The sequence below is a fragment of the Pelodiscus sinensis genome, chromosome 1, assembly GCF_052426305.1.
Source record: "Pelodiscus sinensis isolate ZL-2025 chromosome 1, ASM5242630v1, whole genome shotgun sequence".
NCBI lineage: Eukaryota > Metazoa > Chordata > Testudines > Trionychidae > Pelodiscus > Pelodiscus sinensis.
The window spans coordinates 34950496-34972798 of NC_143052.1; positions in this window are offsets into that span (position 1 = coordinate 34950496).

Sequence of the window (22303 nt, forward strand, 5' to 3'; positions counted from 1 at the left end):
GCATAGGTATGACATTTTATTACCTTGACATAGGAGTTATCCCACTGCAGGGATGTATGGATTATAGGCCATCTTGTTGTCTTGTCAGATGACTGAGTTCTTAGACTTATTTTTCTGAGTGATCTTCTTATCCAACATAAAAATAACTCAGGATCACATTTACTTCATGACAAACATGGGAAGGGCCAAAGTCATTTCAGGTTCTACTCATACTCTGGCTTATTGGATTAGACTTGACTTAGAAATTTGTGAAGATAGCATTTTTTGTGATAAGAACTAGAACAGATTAAATATGATTACCTGTTTTTTATTATGATGCATCCAGTTTGAAAGTATTTGAGACACAGTTATCTGAGATATCACCTTTTACCATTTACATTACAATATATACGTTATATCAGTAGGGACACAGTACCTATCAGTCCCGGGTTAAAAAATAAATCACAACCAGCACAGGACATGCACAATGGAAGGAACATGCCTCAATAAACTAATCTACAAAACACAATTTTAAATCCCTTTGTTTAGCCATATTTTTCTATATTTATATTGGATTTCTTCTTCAAGGGGGGGAGATATTCTAAAAACAGTATTTCTTGGCAGGTTCTAGTTTTCACTGACATGTGGTGCTCTAGTGTTTGGTGACAAATGCTTATACATAAATATATAAAATCACTGGGGGCTGTTTGAAAGGGTGGTTTGTGTATATGTATGTATGTATGTGAATAAAATCTTGGAGTCAGACTGATAGACAGGTACAGTACAGGATTTCATCTCAGGCTTCCTCGAGGTTAACCTCATACTGACTATGTTTTTCTTTATGCAAGCTGTGTTTAAAGCTATTATTTCTGACTTTTCTCTTATACCCTCATAGCATGAGCCTGCCAGTGAAACAAAAATTGTCTTTTATTTTGAAAATCACAGTGATTTTGCTTTAGGGGGTTTGCCACTGCAAGAAATACATTGTCTGCATATAATGACAGAGCACTTTACATACTTTAGCTTCCTACTTTTAGGCCCTGTGTTTCATTTTCATCCGTAAACAATATTTACAATGGTTAAAAGGACAAAAAGGTATATCTTTGTTTTGTGGTTTCATTGTTGAATTATTAGTCATTTTATAATTGCGAGAATAATTACATGTATTGCCATTTCAAAGGAACTGAGATGTACCACCCAGATATAAAAAAAGGTTTATAACAATTTATACATGTACACATTGCATAGTATAGAGATTTGGGATACAGGGGAAGCAGCTTGGATATTAGGACAAACACCATTTAGTCTTCACCTTTGTGTTTTCTACTTGACATACCTCAAAAGATCCCAATTTTCAAAGGTTTTTTGGAAAATCTTTCCTTTTTAAGATATCTTAGCTTGAGCATCCATAAACATGCATTACTTTAAAAAATCCTCACTAAAAACTTTCCATCAAAGACCAACACTGATTTGCTTATTCTGGGGAAGCCATTGTGTTTGAACATTTTTCCATATGGGACAGTCTTTGCTTTTTTGCTCTCCACCACCAGGTAATGTGGGTATGCTACAAATTGCATCAGATGTGTGAAGTGATTTTCTTCTGAAGAGCCTAATCCTGTCCTTATATTGAGGCATATCTCCCAGGGTACATCTAGACTGCAAGCTGCTTTCGAAAGAAGCTTTTTAGAAAAAGCTTTTTTGAAAAAGCTTCTTTTGAAAGAGAGCATCCACTCCTCAAAACCAGATCAAAAAAGTCATCTGCTTTTTCAAAAGAGAGAATACAGACTGCATGGATGCTCTCTTGAAAGAAAGCCCTGATTGCTATTCACAGAATAGCCACCAGGGCACCTGTGCTATTTTGGATTGCCTCTTCTTTTGAAAAATGTCCCTGTTCTGCATCCACACACCTTTTTTTGAAGGAGTTCTTTCGAAAAAGGCGTTCTTCCTCATAATTTGAGGTTTATCAATATCAAAAAATCCCCTGCTTTCAAAAGAATGCAATTGCAGTGAGGACACAGGTGAAGGATTGGTTTTTTCTAGAAAAAGGGCAGTTTTTTCAAAAAAACAATGTAGTCTAGACATACCCCCATTGAATTTAATGTGAGCTTTGTCTGATCCAGAACTGAGTAAAAACTAAGGTAAGGACTTCAGAATTTGAATCCTTGTTTTTAAATCCATTGGTACAATTCAGAAAGGGTATGTCTACACTACAAAGTTAGTTCGAACTAACGTCCGTTAGTTCGAACTAACTTTCATAGGCGCTACACTAATTCGAGCGCTTAGTTCGAACTAGGTAATCCTCATTCCACAAGGATTAAGCCTCGTTTGAATTTACTAGTTCGAATTAAGGGCTGTGTAGACCCTTAATTCGAACTAGTGGGAGGCTAGCCCTCCCCAGGTTTTCCTGGTGGCCACTCTGGGCACCACCAGGGAAACTCTTCTGCCCCCCTCCCGGCCCCGGACTCCTTAAAGGGGCACGGGCTGGCTACAGTGCCCGTGCCAGGTGCAAGCACCCAGCCAGCAGACCCTGCACCTGGCACGGATCGAGCCAGCCACCCGATGCCCCCCAGCCCTTCCCCTCTTCCCGGAACCAGGCTGGAGGCTCCCGGGAGCTTGCCCTGGACCGCAAGAGGTGGGCACCCGCCTGGGCTAGTGCAGACATTGTGGACCTCGTTCACGATCTCCGCACTAGACACGGGAAAGTGGCCAGCTAGGGCAGGAGAGCTGCCAGCCTGGCCACCCAGGAGCAGGTGTGCATGAAAATCAAGGGGGTCCACTGAGACCCTCGACCCTGAGCCCTGAGCTTATAATGGCCGTCCTGGGTCAGACCAAAGGTCCATCTAGCCCAGTAGCCTGTCTGCCGACAGCGGCCAACCCTAGGGACACTGGAGGGGATGGACCGAAGACAGTGACCAAGCCATTTGTCTCGTGCCATCCCTCTCCAGCCTTCCACAAACCTTGCACAGGGACACTACTCCTACCCCCTGGCTAATACCACTCCATGGACCCAGCCTCCATGACTTGATCTCACTTCCCTTTAAACTCTGCACTAGTTAGGCCTCAGCTGGAGTACTGTGTCCAGTTCTGGGTGCCACATTTCAAGAAAGATGTGGAGAAATTGGAAAGGGTACAGAGAAGAGCGACAAGAATGATTAAAGGTTTAGAGAACATGACCTATGAAGCCAGGCTTCATGAACTGGGCTTGTTTAGTTTGGAAAAAAGAAGATTAAGGGGGGACATGATAGCGGTTTTCAAATATCTAAAAGGGTGTCACAAGGAGGAAGGCGAAAATTTGTTCCTCTTGGTTTCTGAGGACAGGACAAGGAGTAATGGGCTTAAAGTGCAGCAGGGGAGGTTTAGATTGGACATTAGGAAAAAAATTCCTAACTGTCAGGGTGGTCAAATATTGGAATAAATTGCCAAGGGAGGTGGTGGAATCTCCCTCTCTGGAGATATTTAAGAACAGGTTAGATAGACATCTGTCAGGGATGGTGTAGACGGAGCTTGATCCTGCCTTGAGGGCGCGGGGCTGGACTCGATGACCTCTTGAGGTCCCTTCCAGTCCTATTATTCTATGATTCTGTTCTAGTTCTAGCCTTCACAGCCTCCTGCAGTAAGGAGTTCCACAGGTTGACTCTTTGCTTTGTGAAGAACAACTTTCTGTTACTAGTTTGAAGCCTACTACCCATTCATTTCCTTTGGTGTCCTCTAGTCCTTCTTTACGGGAACTAATGAAGAACTTTTCTGTATGCACCGTCTCCACCCAACTCCTGCTTTTAGAGACCTCTATCCTGTCCCCACTCCGTCTCCTCTTTTCTAAGCTGAAAAGTCCCAGTCTCTTTAGCCTCTCTTCATATGGGACCTGTTCCCAACCCCGGATCATTTTAGTTGCCCTCCCCTCTCCCAGCCTCTCTCTTCCCCTCTCCCACTTCCTTTTCCCAGTATCCCCCAGTTTTGTTCAATAAAGACAGATTCCATTTTTTAACACAATTGTCCTTTATTTTGTACATCAAGAAAAGGGGCTAGGGAAGGGTAAGTGGAAGGAGGTGAGGGAGGAATGGGGCACGAGCCCCCGATGGGGAGGACTGGGCTGGCTCTGCGGGCTTCTGGGGGTGGAAGCTCTCCTGCAGCCCCCCAATTGCCCCCTCTCCCCAGATGGCAGCCTGCGGCAAGTGCAGCCGGGCTGATGGCCGAGTGGTGTGATGTGCCCAGTGTGGGTACTCCGGGCACTCCAAGCCAGGACTGCTTTGAAAGCGGGGCACCCCTGAGAATTGTCTGTCCGGGGTGGTGGTCGGGACCCTTTAAGCATAGCCCTCGGCTAGCCTGAGACAGCATCTCCATGCTCTAAGTCATCCTCTGATGCCCTGCCGGCACTGCTTCCGGCCATCTTTAAGCCCGGTTCAGGGTCCACTTAATGTGGACATGCTAGTTCAAATTAGCAAAACGCTATTTCGAACTAGTTTTTAGTTCTAGACGCGTTAGTTCGAATTAGCTTAGCTTAGTTCAAAGTAAGAATAAGAGCCTCCGGAAAAGGGCACTTTTTCCGGAGGATCGGGGCCAGTCTAGACGCTCTTTTCCGGCTTTTTTAAAAGCCGGAAAAAAGCGGCGGACATTTTTATTTAAATGCCGCGGGGGATATTTAAATCCCCCGCGCATTTCCCTACGACGACTCGTGAAATTTACATGCCCCTTCCGGAAAAGGGGCCAGTGTAGACGTAGCCGCAGGGTAGTGTAGACATACCCAGGAAGAGGAAATACTGGAAAAGTCAGGGTATGTCTACACTACAAAGTTAGTTCGAACTAACGGACGTTAGTTCGAACTAACTTTCCTAGGCGCTACACTAGCGCTCCGTTAGTTCGAACTTAATTCAAACTAACGGAGCGCTTAGTTTGAACTAGGTAAACCTCATTTTACGAGGACTAACGCCTAGTTCGAACTAGCTAGTTCGATCTAAGGGCTGTGTAGCCCTTTAGTTCGAACTAGTGGGAGGCTAAGGCTTCCCAGGTTTCCCTGGTGGCCACTCTGGCCAACACCAGGCAAACTCTATGCCACCCTCCCGGCCCCGGACCCCTTAAAGGGGCACGGGCTGGCTACGGTGCCCGTGCCAGGTGCAAGCCTGCCAGCACCCAGCTAGCAGACCCTGCACCTGACACAGCACAGAGCCACCCACCCGATGCCCCCCAGCCCACCCCCTCTTGCCGGGACCAGGCTGGCGTCTCCCGGGAGCTTGCCCTGGACCGCAAGAGGCGGGCACCTTCCTGGGCTAGTGCGGACATTGTGGACCTCGTCCACGATCTCCGCACTAGGCACAGGAAAGTGGCCGTCTAGGGCAGGAGAGCTGCCAGCCTGGCCACCCAGGAGCAGGTGTGCATGAAAATCAAGGGGTTCCACTGAGACCCCCGACCCTGAGCCCTGAGCTTACAATGGCCGTCCTGGGTCAGACCAAAGGTCCATCTAGCCCAGTAGCCTGTCTGCCGACAGCGGCCAACCCTAGGGACCCTGGAGGGGATGGACCGAAGACAGTGACCAAGCCATTTGTCTCGTGCCATCCCTCTCCAGCCTTCCACAAACTTTGGGCAGGGACACCACTCCTACCCCCTGGCTAATACCACTCCATGGACCCAACCTCCATGACTTGATCTCACTTCCCTTTAAACTCTGTTCTAGTTGTAGCCTTCACAGCCTCCTGCAGCAAGGAGTTCCGCAGGTTAACTATTTGCTTTGTGAAGAAGAACAACTTTCTCTTACTAGTTTCAAGCCTGCTACCCATTCCTTTCCTTTGGTGTCCTCTAGTCCTTCTTTATGGGAACTCAGGAAGAACTTTTCTGAATGCACCCTCTCCACCCAACCCCTGCTTTTAGAGACCTCTATCCTGTCCCCCCTCGGTCTCCTCTTTTCTAAGCTGAACAGTCCCAGTCTCTGTAGCCTTTCTTCATATGGGACCTGTTCCCAACCCCTGATCATGTTAGTTGCCCTCCCTTCTCCCAGCCTTTCTCTTCTCCTCTCCCACCTCCTTTTCCCAGTCTCCCCCAGTTTTGTTCAATAAAGACAGAGTCAATGTTGGAAGAAACATTATCTTTATTTTGTACATCAATAAGAAGGGGGGCTAGGGAAGGGTAAGTGGAAGGAGGTGAGGGAGGAATGGGGTACGAGCCCCTGATGGGGAGGACTGGGCTGGCTCTGCGGGCTTCTGTGGGTGGAAGCTCTCCTGCAGCCCCCAATTGCCCCCTCTCCCCAGATGGCAGCCTGCGGCAAGTGCAGCTGGGCTGATGGCCGAGTGGTGTGATGTGCCCAGTGTGGGTACTCCAGGCACTCCAAGCCAGAACTTCTTTGCAAGCGGGGCACCCCTTAGAACTGTCTGTCCAGGGTGGGGGTCGGGACCCTTTAAGCGCAGCCCTCGGCTAGCCTGAGACAGCATCTCCATGCTCTAAGTCCTCCTTTTATGCCCTGCCGGCACTGCTTCCGGCCATCCTTAAGCCCTGTTCAGAGTCCACTCAATGTGGACTTGCTAGTTCGAATTAGCAAAACGCTAATTCGAACTAGTTTTTAGTTCTAGATGCGTTAGTTCGAATTAGCTTAGTTCGAATTAACTAATTCGAACTAAGTTAGTTCGAACTAGCGCTGTAGTGTAGACGTACCCTCATATATTTTAGGTGGAGTCATAGAAATCCACCTAACCATAACATTCTGAAACATTTTCCCCTATTTGCAACTAAATATTCTGCTAATACTCTACATACAACATGGATTCACAATATAAAACAACAATATGAGGACATAGGATATTTATTCTGAAACCTTCTGTGACTCCATTTACTTACAAAGAGACTGTTTGGCTCTTTATTAAATAACAGTTAAACAATCAAGGAATACGGTATGTGCTGTTTGTGTTTTGGGTGCACCTGACTTTTCCAATTAGTGAGGACAAGTGGTTATCTATAAAACACAAAGGGTTCATCTACACTGCAATGCTATTTCAGGATACTGGAGTATCCCGAAATAGCTATCCCATGTCTTCACAGCAAGGCTCTTATTTTGGGCTCACTATTCCGATGTCCCTGTGAACCTCATTCTACAAGGAGTAAGGGACATTTTGGAATACCGCTTTATTTTGAAATTTGGCACTGTGTAGACAGTGCTAAATGACGAAATAAGCTATTTCAAATAGCATTGAAATAAGATACACTATTTGCGTAGCTCAAATTGCATATCTTATTTTGAGTTACAGTGTAGTGTAGATCCACTCAAAGTCTATGTCTAGACTGAAAGCCCCTTTTGAAAGAGGCTTTTTCGAAAGTTACTTTTGAAAAAGCCTCTTTCGAAAAAGAGCGTCTAGACTACAACCAGTACTTTCGAAAAAGCAAGCTGCTTTTTCAAAAGAGAGCAGCCAGGCAGTCTGGATGCTTTCTTTTGAAAAAGCACAGTTTGCAGTAGATAGCACCTTTTTTGAAAAGAGCACTTTCGAAAAAAGGCATTCTTCCTCCTAAAACGAGGTTTTCCGTGATTGAAAAAACTGCCGCGTTCTTTCGATTTACTTTTGAAAAAATGCAACAGCAGACTAGATGCAGGGGAAGTTTTTTTTTGAAAAAAGGCCACTTTTAAAAAAAAAAACCTATAGTCTAAAACACCCAAAGTGTGTTATGGTATATGTGGTAGAGCTCCAGAAGTCTGTACAGAAGTTAGGGATACCTTTCTAATGACACAAAAAAGAAAACTTACTATTAGCCCTAGTGCTATAACTGCCCAGTGTTCCAGAGCCCCATATATCACCCTGAGAGTCACTCCTTTGGGCTGCTGGAAATGTCATGAAGTTGAGTAGGGCAGGAGACATAATTTCAAATATCAGATTCTATGCCCTGTGACTGCACATTCACTGAGTTGCTGACTGTGAAACACCAGCCACATTTCAAAAAACTGGCCATTATATTTTTATTTGAGTGTTGTTTCAAATGGTATTGTATATATAGTCTGAATGTACAGCTTTCCTTCTCTCTGATACTAAGGCCATTTAGTAATAAATATCCCATAAAGAAGGATTATTCCTCTGAGAAAGTTTGTGTGTTTAAAATATTAATAAATAGAGAGTTAATATTTGTAAAAGACTAAACTATCTGTTTTAGTACCTGTCATATGTTTTTCTCTTTTTCTGATATTTCTGTGAGATATATAAAGCTCAGCAGTAGATAGCTACATAGCTGTATGCACTAGGTGACTATTTGTGAGCCTGTTAAACAATAAAACAGAAGGAAAGATTATGGAGACATTGTTTTTGTCGTCAGAATGCATGCTACCTATAGCTTGCACCTTTCTCTTCTATTCCTATATCTACTAGGTATTGCCCTTAGCTAGAGTTTATTAAATTGTCACTGTCCCTGGACTATTCTATGCTATACCTTGTCTATGGTTAATACCTGCAGCATATTACAACTGCATTATCTAATGTACCCATTGTAACATTTTTCTGTCTTCAAAGACTTAACAAGTTTTACCTAGTCAATGTTTATTTTAATAAATGAAAAATAGGCACAGATTGCTGCCCTATTTGAACTGAATGCATTTTAGAGATACTTGCATTATTAACTCATGGTGAAAGGAAATTGAATCAAGGAAGATATAACAAAAGAGTCCTTATTAAAGAATTTACTTCATCCAAAGGATTAAGGACCATGTTGCACAAGTAAAGGCTCCTTGTTACTAGTCCTGACTTTTGTGTCCAGGTGAGAATTTTAACTCCTGGAAGAGTACGTGAAGATTATATTATACTATTAGATTCAAGTTCAAAGGGGCATCAGTCATAAATTTTTGTTTTTATAATTCTTTTAAAAAACCCTGAGTCCATCTTAATATTAAACCTTCAAATATTTGTATAGTTGTCTACTCAAAAATGCCAGAAAAGAAAGCCAGGAAAGAATCTGCTAAGGTGCAAAACATCACCTCTACATTTGTGCACATTAGAAAATTCATTCTGGACATGCTCGATCTGTAGCAGGGTGGGGCTAAGCAGTTTGAAATTTGGGAGGAGCTCAGGATTAGGAGGATGAGAGTCTGGCTCATTGTTTGGGCTCTGGGGTGGGGCTAGGGATGTTCAGTATGCACATGAAGGCACCAGGCTCAGGCCAAGAGGTTTGAGGTGTGGGAGCAGGCTCAGGGCAGGAGGTAAGGGATCTGAGCAGGAGGGGGCTCAGGGTTGGAGAATGGGATCTGAGAGAGAGCTAGGGTGGTGGAGGAGGCTTAGAGCTGGGTTAGGGGTCTGGGGTGTGTGGTGCTTAACTGGGGCAGCTCGCATTTAGTGGAGAGGATGGGTGGTTCCATGCTGCCCCACACTCAACTTCAGGCACTGCCCCTGCAGTTCCCATTGGCTGCAGTTCCCAGCCAATTAGAGCTGCAGGGACAGAGCTTTCTAGTGCTCATGGTGATGCAAATCCAGCCACGTGGGAAGGAACAGCAGCACATGGATCCACCTCTACCCCCACCAGGAAGGGCTAGCCCAGAACACAAGGGCTTTGCGACCCCCTTTCTCAATACATCTCTTCTGCTGGGGCTGGAGAAGCACGCTACTGTCCTGGCCATGGCAGCTCCTCTGGCCCACCAAGGAGCTATCTTGTATGGGGGAGAGATGTGTTCCTCTGGCTCCAGCAGGTAGCAGCCACAGACCTGGAAGAAGCACACTTCTCCAGCCCCAGCAAGGGTCTGCTATAGCCAAGGGAGAAAGACCTCTCCTCCAGTCAGTGCAGCTCACTGCGAAGCAGCCAAGCCCCTGTGCAGAGCTTATTAGGCAGCTTGGAGGGAACCTGTAGTATGGGACTGCCTGCTGATATTAGTCCTCCATCTCTCTGTACCCCTGAGTCCAGCACTATTTGGGTGATACCTTCACCTTACTGTCACACAGAAGTGAAGGGAGTGGAGATAAAGGGTGTCTCCTCACTGTATCAATATTGGGATCCCTGATACCACTTTCACCATGTTTAGAAGTTGCCATCTCCTAATTTATTTCTTGTTTCATTTTATCAAGGAACTGGACCTTCTATTGTTTTATTATCTGCACTGCTAATCTGCCAAGCTGTGACAAATGATACTTGCAACCTGGTCTACGCAGCAAGTACCTGGGCTGCAGAAAGGAAGGCAGTTGTCTTACGTTTTTTCCCCTGCCCACCCATTCCCCCAATGCACAGGCCAATCTGATAGTAAGGAAAAAATCCTTCTCAGACCCAAAGTAACTAGCATGACACCAACAGCAAGGGCCGCAAAAGCAAGTCCTACCCTGATCCTGAGGAGTTTGTATGTTAAGCATTTCTTCCCAGAACAGAATGACTGCAGGTCTTGAGGAGGGATGGTCAAGATTGTGTGCAAACCTTAAGAGCCTGAGGGGTCTAGGCTGTGGGCAACACAAGGAAGATACTGGTGTTTTTTTCACTGAATTAATTTGCATTTTTTTGTTCACAAATCAATTTCCACGGCTGGTCAAAAAATGATCTGACTTGGCCAATTCTCCTGTCTCTGACAGTGACAACTATTAGATTCTTCAGAGAAATAGAGAAAAATACAGAATAACTTACTATAGGAAAGGTTTTTTCATACCTTCAGATAGTGGTTTGAATAGATACTAGGTCCCATAACTTACAGTAGCTTGCCATTTTAATATGGTATCAATACATTAACCACAAACATTCCTTTATTAATTCAGTGCAGGATGCTGTTACAATACTGTTTCAGTCAGCAAAAAGTATAACAAGTTATAAAATGTAGACACATAATATCAATAAGATGAAATACTACTTGTATTTATCAGCAAGTGATCTTCTAATATGCTTTCCAAATGTCAGACAAAATCCTTTCTAGAACATTAAATACTTTTTGGATTCAGTAAAATGTTCCATGGGACCTATTACATTTTATGACTAGAGATGAGTGAACACTTGAAAAAGGAGTTCACAGGCATTTTTTTTTACAAATTATGAGTCATAAAACTTCAATAAAGTTTCATTGATTTGCATCCCCACATGAGGATATAATCTACCATGAATTCACTTTAAAATTTGCAACCCTTTATAGTTTCTTTGTAAACATTCATATAGGTGATTTTTTTTGGTTCACCAATTTTTTGCAGAAAGTGAAAGGCTTGCGAATAATCATTAAAACAAATCCCTCCTGAACACTAACACTTTAGATACTTTATTAGCAGGTCACAGTGGTATCATTCAGTAGTCGGCAACTACAGGCATCTGTTTTCAACAGCGCCCTTAACCAATAGCCATTAAAGCAGTCACTCATGAGTTTTGCTTAGCCCTCTTACCTTGGGGGCTGTAAGCTGTATTAAAATTATAACTGGTCCAAAAAAAATAAATACAAGATTTTCCCATCCAAACAAAAATATTTTGCAGAACTAGATATCTTTCACAGTCCAACATGGAATTTCTGATCAGAGAATGTGAGGCAAGAGCCAATAATCCTGTGGCAAAGGTGATTCTGTTGGACGTTCAACCCACTTCTCCAAATCAGGTAGAGTAGGGTATGTCTACACTACCCTCCTAGTTCGAACTAGGAGGGTAATGTAGACATACCCGTACAGATTTGAAGCTGGCTCTATTCCATCCCTGGTGAAGCTGATACCTTCTGGCCTATGTTCTCTCTCTCTCTCTTGCTCTCTCTCTCATATTCTTTTTATAATTTTTGAAAGGTTTCCTTTTTATTCCATATTAGAACAAAAATGTATGGCAAAACTTCAAACTTTTCAGAAAACAGAATTATTTCTTTCTGACTAACTCTACTTAAAACTAATTATCTCCAGTCTGCTCAACAGCTCCCCCCTCAGATCTATTTATTGTGCTTCCCTCCAAATTGTTTTGAGGGTTTATGAATTCTTCCTTTGGTTTTCTGGTGTGAGGTATTAGGGATCACATGCATGCTTATCTGCCAACATGCCATATAAGTTGCAAATGGACAATCAGAGTTCAATGCTAAAATCATGTGCCCTTATGTGTTTTCCAGATGTTATATCCTAGGCTGTGTCCAGAATCAGGGGTTTTTTCGAAAAAAGTAGCCTTTTTTCGAAAAAACTTCACCTGCGTCTAGACTGCAGCCGCGTTCTTTCGAAATTAAATCGAAAGAACGTGGCTTTTCTTTCGATGGCGGTAAACCTCATTGCAAGAGGAAGAACGCCTTTTTCGACGGAGATCCGTCGAAAATAAGTGAGTGTGGACGTGGGGAGGCCATTTTTTCGAAAATAATGGCCTCCAGGAAGAAGCCCTGGTGGACAATCTGGGGCATGGCTTGCATGTCTCTGGTTCCTGTCTGCAGCCATTTCTTAAAGGGACAGGCACCCTCACAGCCACTTGTGGCAGCAAAGGAGCCAGAGCACACGGCTGGTGAAGTGCAGCATGTCCCAGCCCCAAGACCCTCCTGGCCCTTCCAGAGAGCCTTCAGGGGATCCAACCAGGGGCACCATCATGGTCTGGGCCAGAGATCAAGACCCTTCTCGAGCTCTGGGGAGAGGAGGAGGCCTTACAAGCCCTAAAAAGCAGGCAGCGAAATGCAGACATTTATGGCCGCATGGCAGAGGCCCTGGCCCAGAAGGGACACTACCCCCGCACCCAGGACCAGGTGCGCTCCAAAGTTAAGGAGCTGCGCCAAGGGTATGTAAAGGCCAGGGAGCATAGCTCCCGTTCTGGGGCAACCCTCCACTCCTGCCCTTACTATAGTGAGCTGGACCAGATCCTGGGTGGTGGTGGTGAAGCACGCACACCACGGCGTCTCGTGCAGTCAGGCTTGGCAGATCCTGTGGTGGACGCGCCAGAGCAGGATCCAGAGCAGTCAGGAGATGGGGACATGGTGCCAGAGGAGGACAGTGAGGAGACGGCAACCCTCACCCTGGAGCCAGTCACACAGACCCCTGAGGCCTCTCAGGTGTCATCTGGCGCAGGAGAGGAAGCAGCAGGTGAGTGCAGTGAGGTTGTGTAACACCCGGGGGGGGGGGGGGAGGTAGGTGGGTGCACAGTGGGTGATGCACAAGGGAAACCTGTCATGCTCAGGCTGATGCCCAGGTCACACACAGTGTTACCTTCAGAATGTCTGATTCCCCTGTCTCAAGGAGAGGGCATGCCCTTTTGGACAGCTGTTGCACACATGACTGATTGTGATAGAAATGTAGCCGTGTTACTCTGATCTGAGGAAGTGGGTCTGGCCCACGAAAGCTCACCCCCTAATAAACCATCCTGTTAGTATTTTAAGTGCTACAGAGTCCAGTTTTTTAGGACTGGTTGTGTCTTCCTCTTTTCCTCCACGGCCGAACCAGCCGTGCAAGAGGGCTGCAGCACCCCAGCCCCACCTCCATCTCGGGGACATGGGAGCCGCAGACACAGGCGTGTGTATGCGGACATCCTGAGGCAGCATGTGGAGGCTGTGCAGGAGCTCAACACCATCCTGCGAGAGAGGGCGGAGGCAGAGGATCGGTGGCATGACCGGCTGATGGAGGAGCTGGTCCAGCAGCGCACGTCCCTGACTGCCACTCTCAGGGAGGTCTGCGGCTTGCCTGCTCCTGTGCCTGGTCCTGCTCCTCCAGCACCCCATGACCCCGCCCCACCAACCGCCCCTTCCACAACAGCATCCCTTTCCCCCCTTGGACCTCCCTCTCCCCCAGCCCCCCCAGTTCCCCAGCCCCTCTCTCCCCCTGGCCCTCCTCTCCCCCAGGCCTCCCCGTCCCAAGAGCATCTACCCGCTGTTATCCAGCCAACCGACAGGTGCACCACCCGATCCCGTGGCCATGGTGGACCCCGAACACGAGGCCCAAGCAGGAGACTGATATCAGGCAAGCACCGTGCAACCTGATCCCCTTCCTCCCTCCAAGTTTCAAGTCCCCTTCCCCCCTCCAGGTTTCAAGCACCCCCATCACCCCAGTTAAATGACAAGGAAAGTGTTCAACAAAATGTTTATTGTACATAGTTTGTCATGAAACTATATTTTCTACATCAAAAATGAACAAAAGCTTTTTTATGTTTGCAACAGTTATACTATTTTCCAGTGAGTGATATTTAAAAAAATAAAACAGAACTTATTATTTTGAGACAAACCCTGGTGTTTATTATTTCTCCAAACAGGGTCAGGAGATGGGTTGTAGAGGGAAGCTTCTTTTGGGCCAGGGCCCAGTCCCCAGGCAGAAGCCCCTCAGTAGAGTCAGTGGCCTTCACTTGAGAATTGCACCAGTAGGGCCTCCCGTATGCAAACAGCAGACCGGTGAGCCTGGCGGATGGCAGCTGTCCGGGGCTGGGCAAAGTGCCTCTCCTGACCATCAGCACCTGTACCCCACCCTGGTAGGAAGGCCTCCCCTTTCCTCTCCACCAGGTTATGGAGAACGCAACACGCGGCCACCACCTCAGGGATGTTGCTCTCCCCCATGTCTAGGCATGTGAGCAAGCACCAAATCTGCCTTTTAAACGTCCGAATGCACATTCCACCTGGTTGCGAGCCCGGTTAAGGTGAGCATTAAACTGCTCCTTGCTCGCATCCAGGTGGCTGGTGTAGGGCTTCATCAGCCACGGCATCAGGGGTAGGCCGCATCAGCCACTATGCACACCGGCATGTGCACATCTCCAACCGCAAAGTTGTGATGCGGGAAAAATGTTCCTGCCTGAAGCCTCCGGTAGAGGTACGAGTTCCTGAAGATGCGGGCATCATGTGCCCGCCCTGACCACCCAACACAAATGTCAGAAGACTGGCCATGATGGTCGACCAGGGCCTGGAGGACCATAGAAAAGTAGCCCTTTCTGTTAATGAATTGGGCTGCTCGATGGGGCAGTGCACGGATTGGAATGTGTGTCCCGTCGAGCGCTCCTCCACAATTCGGGAAGCCAAGGGCAGCAAAGCCGGCCATGACGCTGTCCAGATCTGGTAGACAGACGAGCCTGTTGAGCAGCTCCGAATTGATGGCCCTCACCACCTGCAGAACGAGACAGACAACAAAATGTTAGAAGGGGTGCCTTATCTCTTAGAAGGAGAACCCACCACCCACCTTCCCTCTCAAACACCCCGGGAATCCCCTCCTCATAACTCCCCCCCCCACAATTCAGAGTGAGTGGAGGAGCTCCCTCCCACTCCCACTCCACTTTGCCCTTCCTGACAGTCTCCCTTTCCCCCACCCCAAACTGTGACTGTCCCCAGACAATGACTTACCTCCATCAGGATGTATCCAACAGTAGACCTGCCCACTCCAAATTGGTGTCCTGCGGAGCGGTAGCTGTCGGGGGTTGCCAGCTTCCAGAGGGCAATGGCGACCCTCTTTTCCACAGGGATAGTGGGCCGCAGGTGGGTGTCTTGCCGTTGTAGAGCAGGGGCGAGCCAGGTACACAGCTCCTGGAAAGTGGTCTTTCGCATCTGGAAGTTGCGTAGCCACTCTTGGTCATCCCAGAGCTCCATCACGAGCCGGTCCCACCAGTCAGAGCTGGTGTCAAGCCTCCAAAAACACCTGTCCACAAAGAAGTTTGGAGGCAAGGGCAGTGCAGCTGCTTGATGGACGATCTCTTCGTACCTCTGGTCTGGGTCCAGATGGGGAAGTAGCCTCATGACTGTGTCATGCAGATGCAGCAACACTTGCAGTATGATGGCGTGGGGCCATCGCCTGCCCAGGGGCAGCTCTGGCTCCATGCCAAAAAAATGGGTCTAAAACAGAAAAACCTCCACACAAAAAACCTGCTGGGGTGTCCCAGAAAGCTGAGCACTCCAAACCAGCACTGCAATGCTTTGCTTACCTCCTAGAGGGACAGCAAAGGCAGCTGCAAAAGCAGAGCAACGGGTGTTCAGGGGCATCCCTTTAACCACGCGTCTCTGCAAAGGGCAGGCAGCAACACCCGGAAGGAAATGCTGCCCCCATGCCCTGGCAGAAGCAGTTCCAGGTGGCTTTTAATTTCGAAAGAGCGTCCAGCAGTCAGGACGCTCTTTTTCGAAAAAGCGGATCGATTTTCCGATCCGCGTATTGTAGTCTAGACGCGCTCTTTCGAAGGAGGCTCTTTCGAAAGTATCTTTCGAAAGAGCCTCTTTCGAAAGAGGCTTGCAGTCTAGACATAGCCCTAGGTCGGCTTCTCTGTGAGGTTGTAAGCACATGGAATCCTCTGCTCTAGAGAACTGATTATATTAATTTCTTAACCTTTGCCCTGCCACTGTGTCATGTAGAAAGAAACCACAGAAAATATGATAAAGGATAGAACAAAACAAAGGAAAATGTCTGTAAGAGGGGGGTGATGCACATAATTTTGATGCTGCAACTTCTCCAAAACAGCAGCCCACTGTAAAGGGAAAGGAAAACACAATTGTGATGTCCTTGAGGACTAGAGCTGAGTGAATAACTGAGTTTTTCTGGTTTGAGGTCTCAGAAGAAAATAAATGTTTGGTTTGAACAAAATCTGATATTTTTCTCCCACAAAATTTCATTCAACCCCAAGCAACATTTTTCAATGTTTTGTTTTGGGTTGCTTTTCACGCATAGTTTTGAATTAGTTAACTGTAATGGGCATACTCATCTCTTGTGATTGCATCTTATTGGTCAGGTGTGAATCTAGATTCTTTCTCCCCATTTGTCTCCTGTAGGCTGTTAATATTATCAGGTGAACTTTTAATGGTTCTGTCCTTGTGGAACAAATGGAGCCTGTCCCTGAACCCTCATAATGTTTTAAGACATGACTGGACCCCTTCCTCAGTTCTTTCTTTAAGTCCATGTCTACCCTAGTATAAAGCATTGCCCACAGGACTTTCTCCCTGGAAACTCTTACGTCCTGCCCTTCAACTGGGCCTTTAAACAAGTCTTATTTTGCCTTAGAGCACGTCTCCAGTGGATGGTCGGAGGACTCAAGCCTACCTACTGTTCCCATCCTGAACCAGGAACACTATAAATAGCAACCATGTACTGCTTCCTGTAATAGTTGCAGCTGCTATTCCCTGGTACAATGCCCACATAGCCTCTTCATCTTCTCCTCATGGCTGAACTTCTTCCTCACATAATGTCAGTGTCACCAGAACCTCTCTTTTGTTATCCCTTCAGCTTCCTTGCTTCGCTAGTTCCTGTTGGAACTGACCTGCTCAGGTCCTGGAACTTTTTAACTGAGTCTTCTGAGGTCTGATTCATTGCTGCCCTGCAGCCTTTCTAAGCAAGCATGGAGGATCCATATTTATTGCTCTTTTCTGGGGAGGTGTATGATAAGACTGCAAGAACCCCAGGAGGGGATGCAAAAAGGCCTGGTACATCATTTCACAGTAACTTTTGAAATAAAATGTGATTTCAAAAGAAAATGTTGGAGTATTTTTAAATGGTTGAAACAAACCATTTTTTGAAAAAAAAAATCCACTTTCTTCAATTGAAATTATATAGCGCATTTGACCCAAATTTGTAAATAATGTTGATATCCCCCCGACTGAATTTTTCAACAAATATAATATTCACTGAAATAAAAAAAACACAAATTCCAATGCTGACCACACTTTGAGTAATGCGTTCATTTCAAGGGTCTACCAATTATATTTTCAGTTCAAGAATCTGCAGGTATATTTTACCAGCAATCTGACAAACAATGAAAATACTTGGACTGTGTATTAACAGACTGGAGAACTGTTGAAGTAACTAAAATTTCTTTTTCTCTTCAGACACTTTTTGTGCACAGGCAGGAAACAATGTTAGCTATTGCCAGGAAAATAAAGGCTTTGAATTGTTGATACTTGATGGTCAATTACTCAGCTTCTTTCTGTACATGTAACCTGGGTCCAGATTGTGCCAGGGCGCTCTCCCAGCATGCAAGGACAAGGCAGGTTGTGCAGATAACACATTTTCCATAGGCTTCCAGGGCATACAAGAGGTGGGAAGGCAGAAGCAAAGCTCTAAGTGGAAAATTTGCTGAAATACGTTTCAATAGGTGCTCTCACTTGATACAATATGAGTGAAATCCTGTCCCCATTCAAATCAATCAAAGTCTTGCTATTGCCATCAAGGCAGCCATGATTTCACCTTCAAGGATCTATGGAGCATGAAGGGTATACAAGAGGTTGGGTAGACTTTCCCTCACAGATTACCCTGCAATGATAACACAAGCTGTTTTTGGAAAACATTCTCAAGCCCATAGGCATTATATATGGTCATTATTATTTCTATATTTTGGTGCCCAGGTTGATTTGACATATTTCATATTTATAAGTATGATAGTATTTATAATGAGAGAGAGAGAAAGATAATCCTTTTCCTTTTCCTTTTCTTTTTCTGGACAATGTAATGGACTAATGAATAGCTAAATATGTCAATTCCTAAGGTGTTGTAATAATTTCAAGGACTGCCTATATTTTTTCCATATTCTATCTAAACAGAGGAAAATCCACAGCATTCCACAAGATAAAGTATCAGGCATTCCACTTGGTTAACTTATATGTTGTACTGAGAGATCCTAGTTGTTCTATTAATTTGCTGCCTACAGGCAACATACACTTTGAAAAAAATAAACCCATGCACCAGCCTCTTCAGTATTTCTTGTCATTATAGTGGCATGCCAATTGTTCTAATGCTTGTTTCTGTCCTCCCCACCCTTAAAAATGAGACATTATGAAGTGTTACTATAAAATTTAAAGATTGGCATGTGACACATTGCCAGAATGATTGGATGAAATAAACCCTATGCTATTCTGGGTTTCTATACAAACTAATTCAATACTAGACATTATTCCTTAAAGCAATGCAACCAATGCAAATTTGCTCTTGTCTGGTTGCAAGAACTGCTATAGTCAAAAGGCCTAAAACAACCTTACTCAAGTGAACTATGATTGCTAAGAAAGCTTTGGCCAATTTACCATGCTTTGCTTCAGGCAGTAAATATAGCAATATATTTTACAGTGCTCTCACTTCTCCTCAGCTTTCTACCCAAAAGCTTTGATGCTATTGTAATACACAGAGGAGACACAGAACTTTAATGCAGTTAGTTTGTCAGTGTGGAAAAAGGTGCATTATACACACATCAAGAAAAAGTAAAGCAATTGTTAATTCCCTTGAAACCTGCTCTGCAAGGGAGAATGAAACTGTTAAGTGCATTTAACCAGGACAATGTAATTTACTCAAACATTATTTATTTTAATTTGCCCTTCAATCTCATTTAGTGCATGTATTGCCTATGGCTGCAATCAGAGCTTCTTAAAATCCCTTGAACCAGATTAAAGATCAAAATCCTTCTTAGTGCCAACTTATCACAAAGCAAATACAAACTCAATACAATCAGCTAGCTTAAATCAAGACTCAGATGATAGTAAAGCCCAAGAGATGAAGAAAACAAGGTGACCTGGAATAAAATATCAAAGATCCTCTTGTATTAGTTGATTCTTGCTAAAGCTGTGAATTATTATTCCTATAAATCTTCTTGGAAGATTTTTTTCCTTCCTGAAATGGGATGTAAATTTTCTATCAGTTTGCTGGATCTGGTTCTTTTCCCAGTGATACTCGTTTACACTGGGCATTAAAGAAATTACTTCTGGTTTTCACCATTGTATGAGATGAATTAGATGAATTTCTTCTATATTCTTTGTGAAAAAATACTTTTGAGTATGAAATTTCAATAGAAAGAATGCAGGAATAAAAAACACATTCATGGAGCACAGTTTCTTATATTACTAGACAGAAACCTTAGTGAACTACACAAATTGAGGTTTATTGTTCAGAAGTATATTTGTCTCCTGTTGAATGCCACTTACCACCTTTTCCTTTTCTTGCTGTTTGCTGCGGCTACTGCTTTGTATAACATGTAGCTGGAGTTACTCTTTGGAATAGTGTATCTGACTTAATCCTGCATCATATTAATCTTAAAGGGTACATCTAGACTACAGAAGTTTTCCGGGATACCACAGGCATACCAAGGAATGTTTTTTGGAAAAAATGTTTGGAAAAGCAGAGCTGTTTCTTCGGCATCCCTGTGAACCTCGTTTACGAGGAAGAAGAGCTGTTCCAAAAGAGGCGTTTTTTTCTGACATTTGGCCCCGTGTAGATGGACCAGATGTTGGAAAATCCTCTTTTGGATGAAAAACAGAAAAAGATACACATATTGCAGTTCGCAATTTGCATATCTTTTTCCTACTTTTCTTTTTAGTGTACACAGCCTTACAGCAAAATCTTTGTTGATGTCAATTTAATAATTTTAGAAACAGTGATGGATTACATTCCAAACTCAGATACACTCATGAAACCCACAATTGTAAAAATATAGGAGGGAGCTGATTTTGGCCATATATATTTTTCCTTGCCTATTTTACATATGTGCCTTGGTTATCTAGATCAGTGTTTCTCAAACTGTGCTCCACAGAGCCCCAGGGTTCCACGAGACATCTCCAGGGGCTCCGTGAAGATGAGAAACTGGAAACATCGATAGGTACAACACATACAATCAGTTGACCACTGGGGCGCTGCATAAGTATAACACATACAATCACTGGACAGCTGGGGCTCCACACAAATTTTTACTCATGTAAAGGGCTCCGGAGCCCAAAAAGTTTGAGAACTGCTGATCGAGATGGACATAATTTTAAAATCTAATTTATTCTTCTTTTATTTTTTCTTTCTAGTTAGTTGCATTTCTCTCAGTTTTTACTCCCTAGTTAAACTGATGCATTGCATTTTTGTTTCTAGTCAATATCACTCAGGACTGATTGCAATGGCAAAAAACAACTCCTGTATCTACAAAAGATTATTTACTGAAATAATGAAAATGTTTTTATTTGTCTGAAATTATTAAAAAATATATATTTACAAATCCTATATCTCATTTAAAAGAATGTTTTAAAACTACATGCAAATGAGCTGAAAATGTTCAAAAGTTTATATACCTTTATTAACTCTTCCTAGTAAGTTGTAATCCTTACTATTAAGAATGGGCAGCTTGTTTTTGCCAGAGTAAGAACAACATGGAATCATTCTTTAAACCAAACCTTAATATCTTTTATTTCCCCTGAGGTACAGACTGCTCTAGTTAATTCCTCTATCATTCTATGAGAAGATGCTTGGTCCATAGCTCTCTTTTATGTTCCTTTCTTGCACATTTCCAACTCAAACTCAAATTGTTTAGGAAGCCCATGATCACCAGGTCTTCCCAGTAGTCCTGTAAAGTATAAATGTTCACAGCAGACTTAATTGAAAATAATCAAAACTTATTCTGGAGGAACAACTATATACATTTCTTCAAAGGATTCTCCTCTTGATCTGGATAATTCTAAATTTGATTTTCTACTGTGTAACCTTAGGTCTCTTTGAGTCCCCATTCTCAATCTGTAAAATGGGGATAATGCTTTTCTAAATCATAAGGAGATTGTGAGATTCATACATTCCAGATTTCAGTGTGATCAGATATTATATTAATGAAGAGACATATCAGTACTTGTATAAATTCAGTAGATTTTAAGTTTGGCATTTTCAAAGGAGTCTGGCCCCCAGTTTTCACTGCAAGTGAATGGTTCATGGGAGGTTAATCCCTTGGCCCCTGTGAATATCCCACCCTAAATTAGGTTCACTGTTCTTGACAGTGCTAGTAAATCAGATTCCTAGGTGTCTAAAGGATATAAACTACATAGACAAATAAATGTGGGTGTAGAAAAAGGAGAACTTTTTAAGACTGGCCTATAAATAAGGTTTTAATTATATAAATAATTACTATCCAAATCCATGAATACTATACATTACCTATGTTATTTGACCTCTAAAATACATTTATATATTCTCTCATTAGGGATGTTAAATTTAGATTAATTGGCTAATTGAATAGTCAATACAATCTGCATCAACTATTCGATTAGTCGATAAGGGTGCCTTTGCCTACAAAGTGTACCAACAGCCTTGGCAGTTGATACACTTCAAAGACAAAAGCATTGCGGGAAGCATGGGGCCGGTGGGGGATTCAAGCATTCCCTCCTTGGGCCCGTGTTTCCCACAGCGTTTCAAAGTGGCAGTGCTGCGTGCAACCTAGGGTCAGTGGGGGAGTCCCCAGCTAACTCCCAGCTCCATATGGCGCTCCAGCTTTGAAATGCTGCATGCAGCCCGGGCCTCCTAGGGACTCACAGCTGGCCCTGGGCTACACATTTCATTTCAAAGCAGCAGACCATGGGCTACATGAAGAACTGCAACTTTGAAGCACCCCTTCTACTTCCCTCCTGTTGCTGCCTCTTTCTGATAGAGGCAGCAAGGGGGAGGAAGCAACCAGTCAACTAGTGTGGCGACTATCCGATAAACATTTGCTTATCAGGTAGTCGATTAGTCTTTCACATCCCTATCTCTCATGCTATAAATTATATTTTGGCTAGGTGAGAAAGAAAAAATGTTTTTCCTGT